This window comes from Felis catus, chromosome A3, assembly GCF_018350175.1.
Source record: "Felis catus isolate Fca126 chromosome A3, F.catus_Fca126_mat1.0, whole genome shotgun sequence".
Lineage (NCBI taxonomy): Eukaryota > Metazoa > Chordata > Mammalia > Carnivora > Felidae > Felis > Felis catus.
The window spans coordinates 30,643,771-30,653,692 of NC_058370.1; the positions used below are offsets into that span (position 1 = coordinate 30,643,771).

Genomic DNA, 9,922 nt, shown 5'->3' on the forward strand with positions numbered 1-9,922 from the left:
TTTTTTTGGGACAGAGAGAGACAGAGCATGAACGGGGGAGGGGCAGAGAGAGAGGGAGACACAGAATTGGAAACAGGCTCCAGGCTCCGAGCCATCAGCCCAGAGCCCGACACGGGGCTCGAACTCACGGACCGCGAGATCGTGACCTGGCTGAAGTCGGACGCTTAACCGACTGCGCCACCCAGGCGCCCTATCTTGTTTCTTGAGATAGGCCTGAATTGCAGTATATTTTCCTCTTAGGACTGCCTTTGTTGTTTTCCAGAGTGTTTGGACTGTTGTGTTTTCATTTTCATTTGCTTCCATGTATTTTTTAATTTCTTCTTTAATTTCCTGGTTAGGCCATTCATTCTTTAGTAGGGTGTTCTTTAACCTCCACGTATTTTCCAAATTTTTTCTTGCAGTTGATTTCAAGTTTCATAGCATTGTGATCTGAAAATATGCTTGGTATGATCTCAATCTTTTTGTACCTGTTGAAAGCTGATTTCTGACTCAATATACGATCTATTCAGGAGAATGTTCTATGTGTACTCGAGGAGAATGTGTATTTTGCTGTTTTAGGATGGAATGTTCTGAATATATCTGTTAAGTCCATGTGGTCCAATGTTTCATTCAGAGCCTTTGTTTCCTTGTTGGTTTCCTGCTTAGATGATCTGTCCATTGTTGTAAGTGGGATTTTGAAGTCCCCTACTATTATGGTATTATTATCAATGAGTTTCTTTATGTTTGTGATTAATTGATTTATATATTTGGGTTCTTTCACTTTCAGGGCATAAATGATTATAAATGTTAGATCTTCTTGGTAGATAGACCCTTAATTATGATATAATGACCTTCTTCATCTCTTGTTACAGACTTTATTTTAAAATCTAGATTGTCTGGGGGCGCCTGGGTGGCTCAGTCGGCTGAGCGTCTGACTTCGGCTCAGGTCACAATCTCGCGGTCCGTGAGTTCGAGCCCTGCATCCGGCTCTGGGCTGATGGCTCAGAGCCTGGAGCCTGCTTCCGATTCTGTGTCTCCCTCTCTCTCTGCCCCTCCCCTGTTCATGCTCTGTCTCTCTCTGTCTCAAAAATAAATAAATGTTGGGGCGCCTGGGTGGCGCAGTCGGTTAAGCGTCTGACTTCAGCCAGGTCACGATCTCGCGGTCCGTGAGTTCGAGCCCCGCATTGGGCTCTAGGCTGATGGCTCGGAGCCTGGAGCCTGTTTCCGATTCTGTGTCTCCCTCTCTCTCTGCCCCTCCCCCATTCATGCTCTGTCTCTCTCTGTCCCAAAAATAAATAAACATTGAAAAAAAAATTAAAAAAAAAATTAATGTTAAAAAAAATTAAAAAAAAATAAAATGTAGATTGTCTGATATAAATATGGCTACTCTGGCTTTCTTTTGGTGACCATTAGCATGATAAATGGGCCCCATCCCCTCACTTTCAATCTGCAGGTGTCCTCGGGCCTAAAATGAGTCTCTTGTAGGGAGCATATAGATGGATCTTGTTTTTTTAGTCATTCTGATACTCCATGTCTTTTGATTAGGGCATTTAGTCCATTTGCATTCAGAGTGAGTACTGAAAGATATGAATTTAATGTCTTTGTGTTATCTATAGAGTGTAGGTTTATGGTGATGTTCTTTGGTCCTTTTTAGTCTTTGCTGCTTTCCACTCAAAAAGTCCCCCTTAGAATTTCTTGTAGGGTGGTTTAGTGGTCACAAACTCCTTTTTTTGTTTGTTTGTTTGTCTTGGAAAGTCTTTATCTCTCCTTCTATTCTGAATGACAACCTTGCTGGACAAAGGATTCTTGGCTGCATGTTTTTCCTATGCAGCACATTAAATATTTCCTGCCACTCCCTTCGGGCCTGCCAAGTTTCAGTGGACAGGTCTGCTACTGCCTTTATGTGTCTACCCTTGGAGGTTAACCTTTTTGCCCCTAGCTGCTTTTAGAATTCTCTTTGTATTTTGCAAGTTTCATTATGATATGTCATGGTGTTGACCTGTTTTTGTTGATTTTGAAGGGAGTTCTCTGTGCCTCTTGAACTTGGATGTCTGTTTCCTTTCCCAGGTTAGGGAAGTTTTCAGCAATAATTTGTTCAAAGAAACCTTCTGCCCCTTTTTCTTGCTCCTCCTCATCTGGGACTCCTATGATATGGATATTGTTTCATTTCATGCAATCACTTAGTTCTCTAATTCTCCCCTCATGATCTAGTAATTTTCTTCCCCTTTTTTCAGCTTCATTATTTTCTATAATTTTATCTTCTATTTCACCTATTCTCTCCTCTGCTTCTTCAATCCTTGCTGTCACTGTATCTAGTTTATTTTGCATCTCAGCTATGGCATTTTTAAATTCATCTTTTTTTTTTTAACGTTTATTTACTTTGGAGACAGAGAGAGACAGAGCATGAACGGGGGAGGGGCAGAGAGAGGGGGAGACACAGAATCCGAAACAGGCTCCAGGCCCTGAGCCGTCAGCACAGAGCCCGATGTGGGGCTCGAACTCACGGACCGTGAGATCATGACCTGAGCCGAAGTCAGCCGCTTAACCGACTGAGCCACCCAGGCACCCCTAAAATTCATCTTGAAGAATTCTGAGGTCTTTGATCTCTGCAGCAAGGGTTTCTCTGGTGTCTTCTATGCTTTTTTCAAGCCCAGCTATTAGTCTTATGACTGTTGTTCTAAATTCTTGTTCAGATGTATTGTTTCTATCTGTTTTGGGCAAGTCTCTGGCTGTGATTTCTTCTTGATCTTTCATTTGGAGAGAATTCCTCCATCTTGTCATTTTGGCTAAGTTTCTGTCTTTTGAATATTTTAAGAGTGTGTTATGTGTCCTGCACCTGAGAGTACTACTGTATTAAAAAGGAGTCATACACCGTCCGGGGCCTGGCACTCCAGGAAGTGTTTCTGGTATGATGCGTGCACTCTGCTGTTGCATTTTGGCTGCTCTAACCACTAGTCAGTCCTCTGCAGAGCTCCTCCCTACTTGCAGTGTGGAGTGTTTGGAGCTTTAATTAGGTGTGCTTTGATTTGTTTGTTGAAGTAACCCTGGGGGGAAAAAAGCAGTGGGTGGGTGGGTGGGGGAACCTGATCCCATAAAGAGAAAAATAAGAAAGGGGAGAAAAGAAAACCAAATAGAGAAACAAAAAACTGTAAGGCTGATTCCAAGAAAAGAGAAAGGAAAAGAAAGGAAAAAAAAAGCAGAAGAAAAGAGGAAAGAAGGAAAAAGAATAAAAAAGCCTGATCAAAAAATAAAAAGAATATATAATAAGAAATGACAAAAAAAACCAAATCAGGCACTATGAGCCTGATTCCAGAAGAAAAAAAAGTGAGGGTGGAAAAAAGAAAGAAAGAAAAAGAAAGAAAGAAAGAAAGAAAGAAAGAAAGAAAGAAAGAAAGAAAGAAAAATAGAAAGAGAAAGAAAAGGAAAAAAAAGAAAAAGAGTTGTCTGTTGGTGCCTGGGGTGGTTGGCTGTGCTGGTCTGGAGGAGAGGCAGGCTACATTGGGTCAGTCAGTCTTGCTCCAGTAAAGAATCAGTTGCCAGGCACAGAGGTGCGGGTTTTGGTGTAAGCATGTCCTGCCTCCACTGGGGGCCACTGTGCTGCTCTCTGAAGTCCCACCATGTTGGTGTTGGAGGGAAAATGGTGTCACCCCAATCCCTTCTCCCTGGACCAGAGATCTCAGCCCAGGCTGTTCAGGCAGCCCTCACAGAATAGCGTGGGAAGTCAGCTTGACCTGTGCCACTGTTCTCCTGAGTCTTCCCCTTGGCGCTGGGCTGGGATTCAAAGCCCCAAGTCTTAAAGGACCCAGCATAGCATGACTCTGCTCCCCTGCTCCAGGATGGAGCCTTTCCACCCTGCTAATGAAAGGCCTTTGGCTGGCACGCAGGGTCTTTTGTCCTTGAGGAGGCAATACATCCTCTTCCTAAACTACTCTAGGATGGGGACTGTTCTCTACCAGGGCTGCCCTGAGATCCGCTACACCACACTATGCAATTTGGGGACAGCTCCCTCCTCCCCAGGAGTGCACACCATGGCTCCACTCTGGAGAAAGTCATGCACTTCCAAAACCTGGGAGTTTTAGCTTCAAAGGTTGTTTGCCAAAAATGAGCCGGGATACTCAGTACTTCTCGTTCTCCACTCTGTGGTCCAGAGAGGTTTTCCTCTTGTGCTAACTCAATGCTGCACTTGCACAATTCCTCTCTCTTTCTCTCCCTTTTGTCTCCCCACAGAAAGGGTTCCCTCTCCTCCGTACCTCCACCATTTTATCTCCCCCAACTCACATACACGCACCTTGATCCTGCCAAGCCGTCTCCCTCCAACTATGGAGATCCTTCTGCTGCTCCTCAGATCTATTTCCTGGGTGTTCTAAGTGATCTGACCTCGATACAGCTGTGTTTGAGGGACAAGGAAAATTCAGGTCCCTCTACTTCTCTGCCATCTTAACTCTCATCTTGTGGCTATTTTATTTCTTCAACCTCTTCCTACTGGTCTTCAAGCTTCCACATTGCAAATGGCAACTAGAATTCTCTTACTCAACACCATTTGGCTATGACACTAAAAAGCCTTCAAGACTTTCTCATTGCACCTCAAGTCCCATCTGTGTTCTGTGCTCCCCCCGCCCCAACCCTGTGTGCCCTGGAGCTCATCTATTTCTCCAGCCTCACCCTTATACTCTCTTCTTTGCTTTCTCTGGTTCCATGCCTGCCTTCAGTTCTTTCACCGGCCAAGCTCTTTTCCATCTCAGGGTGTTTTCACCTGCTATTCCCTCTGCCTGGGAAGTCCTTTTCTTTTTTTCTTTCTTTCTTTAATTTTTTAAAATGTTCATTTTTGAGAGAGAGATAGAGCATGAGCAGGGGAGGAGCAGAGAGGAGGGTACAGAAGATCCAAAGCAGGCTCTGTGCTGACAGCAGTGAGCCTGATGTGGGGCTCGAACTCACAAAACATGAGATCATGACCTGAGCCAAAGTCAGCTGCTTCACTAACTGCCTGAGCCACCCAGGTGGCCTGTATCTTTCTTTCTGTGTGTGGTCAGCTCCTTTTTGGTTCCTTATAGCTCAGTTTAGCTATCATATCACAAAAGGAGCCTTCCCTGGCTATACCCAGTTTCCCTTTATTTGTTAATTTGTTTTCATAGTAATTACCACAGTCTTACATTATCTTGTTTATGTATTAACTCTCCCCCCCCTCCTTTAAAATGTGTCTTTCTTTATTTTTATAAAAAATTTTTTTAACGTTTATTTTTGACAGAGAGACAGAGCATGGGGGAGGGGCAGAGAGAGAGGGAGACAGAATCCGAAGCAAGCTCCAGGCTCCGAGCTGTCAGCACAGAGCCCAACACGGGGCTCGAACTCACAGACCACAAGATCATGACCTGAGCCGAAGTCAGACGCTCAACCAACTAAACCACCCAGGCGCCCCTAAATGTGTCTTTCTACCTCAAGGGCGTTATTAATCCCCGATGCCTAAAATAGTACCTACTATTCTTCTAACATCAGTTAGGAATATATTTGGCTGCAAGTAACAACAACAACAAACTATGACAAACGATGAACTTCACAAATTTTAGCCACCTAAGAAGAAATCCAAAGGTAAGCCAATTGCTGGTATTTTTCCAGTGACCCCAAATACCGTTAGGTACCCAGGCTCTTCCCATATTTCCCATATTTCATTATCATATTCATAATATTTCCCATTATCCTTAGCACGTTGATGTTTCTCCCCTCATTTATTACCTCATGGTCACAAGATGGCTACTCCAGATGCAGGCATCGCATCCACAAGTAAGCTAGGGAGACACAAAGAAGGATAAGTACTAATCATGTCTCCTTTTGTGTGAGCAAAAGCTTTCCTGGGACTCCCTGAGCAGATTTCCCTTCACATCTCTTTACCCATAACTGGGTCCAGCTTCCCTCGAAGCTAGAAAAACAGGAAACATATGATGGTTAATTTTATGTGTCCACTTGACTGGGCCATGGGGTGCCCAGATATTTGGTCAAACATTCTAGGTGCTTCTGTGAGGTTTTTTAGGGATGAGATTAACATTTCATCCCAAATGTTGACTCAACGGAGCACATTGCCCTCCCTAATGTAGGCTTCACTCAATAAGTTGAAGATCTGAATGGGACAGAAAGGCTGACTCTTGCCCAAATAAAAGAAAGTTCTTCCTACATGACTGCTTTCAAACTGGGACATTGGCTTTTTTCTTGCTTTCAGGTTTGAACTGAAACATCGGCTCTTGTTGGGTCTGGAGGCTGCCAGCTTTTGGATGGAAACCACACTGTCAGCAATCCTGGTTATCAGGCCTTTGGACTTGGACTGGAACAAAATCATCGGCTCTCCTGGGTCTCCAGCTTGCCACCTCACTGCAGATCTTGGGACTTACCTTCTTCCATAATCACATGAGCCAATTCCTTGCAATCAATTGCTCAATCTTATTGGTTCTGTTTCTATGGAGAACCCTGACTAATACAGAATGATATTGTTATGATTGGTTCAAAGGGCTGTGCAACAGAAATATAATGTGAGTCATTTGTGTAATTCAAAGTCTTCTAGTAGCCACATTAAAAACATGAAGAGGTGAAATCACTTGTAATAATATATTTAACCCAAGCTATTCAAAACATTTATCACTGTGACATGAAATCAACATACAGACGAATAATGAGGTATTTTACAATTTGGGCCACTAAATCTTTGAAATCTGTGGTGCATTTTATACTTATAACAAATCTCCATTCAGACCAGCCACATTTCAAGTACCCAATAGCTGCATGTGGCTAGGGTCTACCATACCGGCCCGTGTAGGTTTAGACCATCAAGGTACATTACTCATATGCAGAATATATAAGGAACTCTTAAAACTCAGTGATAAGAAAACCAACAGCTCAACAAAATATGGGCAAAGATTTGAACTGATACTTCATCAAAGAAGAGATACAAATAGCAAATAAATGCACAAAAAGTTGCACTCATTCATTCAACCTAGCTTGTCATTAAGGAAATGTAAATTAAACCACAGTGAAATCTTACTATACACTTACTAGAATAACTGAAATAAAAAGAAAGACCATAACGAGTGTTGTTGAGGGCAAAGGTCAACTGGAACTCTCACACAGTACCGTTGGGCATGAAAATGGTAAAACCATTTTGAAAAAGAGTTTGGCATTCCTTAAAAAGCTAAACACACACCGATCATATGACCAAGCCATTTGCATTCACCCAACAGAAATATAATGTTCCTACAAAGATCTATATGTGAATGTTCATAGATAACATTTGACCAAAGATAATATTACCACAGATAATAATGTTTGACCAAATGTCTGGGTACCCCCACGGCCCAGTCAAGTGGACACATAAAATTATTTTATTATTTGTAAATAATAAAAATTGTAAACAAACCAAACGTCCATCAGCAGATGAATGGGATACAAAGGAACACTTCAGGAATAAAAATAAATTATTGACACCTGTAACAATATAGATGAATTGCAAAATAATTATGGTGAGTGAAAGAAGTCATAGTAAGAAGGGCATTTTAGGTGGGTTCCGAGGTGGTACAGCCATGTTAGGTGGAGAAGGAGGTAAAGCGTTTTGAAGGAATAGCTTTCGGCCTGTGTCATGGAAGGGCCATGGTATCTTTTCCCTTGACGCCTCAGAGGGTTTAGCTGAGCCATCTGCTTTTAGAAGTGGGAACCTCAGCAGGCCGCGTGATGACTTCTCTCGTCCACATGAGGGCATCAGTCACACACCCAACGGTCACGGAGAAAGAGTCATTCCTCTGAGCCTAGCGCCAGTCATGGCTTATGCTGAAACATGATGCCATGAGACACAAAGATAGGTTCATGACCCAAGGCCACGTTAAGGAGGGCTCCAATCCCATACTCCTGTTCCTAAATGCCAACTATTGAAAATTCCAACTTTGGCTGGAAAAATCTATTATTGAAGCTCAGTAGGACTCAGCAAATGCAGCACAAAGCAGCAAAGCTCAAAACACGAGGAGGGAGCAGAACCAGTTAATAAGCTAAAGCAAGAGAAGCCAGACCGTCAGTGGTTGTGGTCATTATCTAGACCCACTTGGTATGCCAGTTGTTGGTGACAACACATGTTGAAGTATTGCGGGATGCTGTGTCATGATGTGTGCAACTGGCTTTGAAAAACTTCATCCCGAAGGTAGTGGGGAGCCATTGAGAGCTTTAGGCAGAGGCGGGACAACATTGATTTGAGCCAGAGAAAAATCACTGGGATATACTGCAGTGGGAAGTGGGAGGAGCGTGTCAAGGTGATGAGTCTTTGGTGACCATCTTTTTTTTTTTTTTTTCTTTTAATTTGTTATGTTTTAGAGAGAGGGAGAGAATGTATGTGAGTGGGGAGAGAGGGTCAGAGGGAGAGAGAGAGAGAACCCTAAGCAGGCTCCATGCTTTGCGTGGATCCCAACATGGGGCTCGATCCCCGGACCCCGGGATCACGATCTGATCCAAAACCAAAAGAGTCGGACGCTCAACCGACTGAGCCACGCAGGTGGCCCTAGGTGACCATTTTAATAGTCCAATGAGAGTTGCAAAAATTCTCAATCTGTGGTTGGGTGGGGAGGGGGAGGGGATGAGGACAAGGGAAAAAAAGAACATGGTTTGGAGCCAGATAACTTGAACTCAGGTAGTTGTTGGCACATCAATTAACCTCCATGTGCCTCGGTTTCCTCACCTGTAAAATGAAAGTGCATTTCGTCTGCAAGAACTTCCATAACAAAGTATCATAAGCTGGTTGGCTTAAACAACAGAAATTTACTTTCCCACAGGTCTGGGTCTGGGATCAAGGTTTTGCTGGGCTTGGTTTCTTCCCAGGCCTCTGCTTGGCTTGTAGGAGGTTTTCCCTCCGTATGCGAGTGTGTTCAAATTTCCTCCTCTTCTAAGAACACCAGTCATATTGGATCAGGACCTACCCAAATGGCCTCATTTTAACTTAATTATGTCTTTAAAGACAAATCTCCAAATGCAGCCACATTCTCAGGTACTGGCAGTTAGGACATCAAATATGAATTTTTTGGCTACAAGTCAGCCCATACAGGAGGCTAATGAGAGGATTTGTGAAAATTAAGTGAATTAGGGCATGTAAAGTACTTACAGCAGTGACCAAAAATGTTTTTCTGTTATTAAATATGACATATTAAATATGACATAAATATGACAAAGGAGGCAGCCATTTCACAGGGGCCCCAAAGCTACTGCCTCCTCCAGAAGTAGTCCTAACTGTTCTCTGAGCCCAGCACCCTCAGAAGCCCTCCCACCAGCTTCTGGTCTCTTCCATCTGAGGTCATGGCTGTTAAAGGTCAGGATCCTCTTTAGCCCCCTTCTCTCCGGAGGAAAGCTTGATCAGGTGATCGCTTGGAAACAACTAAGGCTGTGGTTCTCAAACTGTGGTCTCCAGACCGTCAACCTCACCTGGAACTTGCTAGGAGGGCAAAGGAATCAATTCTGCTGGACTACCACATGGGGACAGCACAGGACCACTGGTAAGCACGGGCTATGTAAAGCATCCACAAATGCAAAAGCCTTTCAGGGCCCTTTCTGCCTCCAGTCTGGCCCCAAACCCCTCTGTTCTCCCCCCACAGCTTGAGGGACCTCTTGAGACCCTATACTCCATTGTGTTACTGGCTCAGAAATCTTCAGCGGCAAGAAAGGCCTTCTCCAGCAGTATCTCCTCTCTCCTGCATCTTTCGGGTTTGCAAATTTCTGTTTGTACCTTCCCTGGGATCAGACTGACCTGGATTTGAATTTCAGCTCTGGCATTTACCGTCGGGGTGTGACTTAGGCAAAAAACATCATTCTGAGGCTCTGCTTCCTCATCCCTGAAAATGGGGGCAATTAATAAGACTCCTGGGGTGTTAGGAGAGAGTGCTTGTTGATAAAGGGATTTTAGCCTAGGGTCTCGCAGACAGTGGGTACT

The 9,922-nt window shown here is 43.7% G+C and overlaps 1 long non-coding RNA gene across 1 annotated transcript; it reads left to right on the forward strand.

Moving 5' to 3' along the window:
* The first annotated feature begins 5,287 nt into the window (after window positions 1-5,287).
* Window positions 5,288-6,559, forward strand: LOC109498568. Its single transcript, XR_002155392.2, has 2 exons — window positions 5,288-5,565; window positions 6,191-6,559. It is a non-coding gene; the product is annotated as an uncharacterized LOC109498568 (long non-coding RNA).
* Window positions 6,560-9,922: the final 3,363 nt, after the last annotated feature.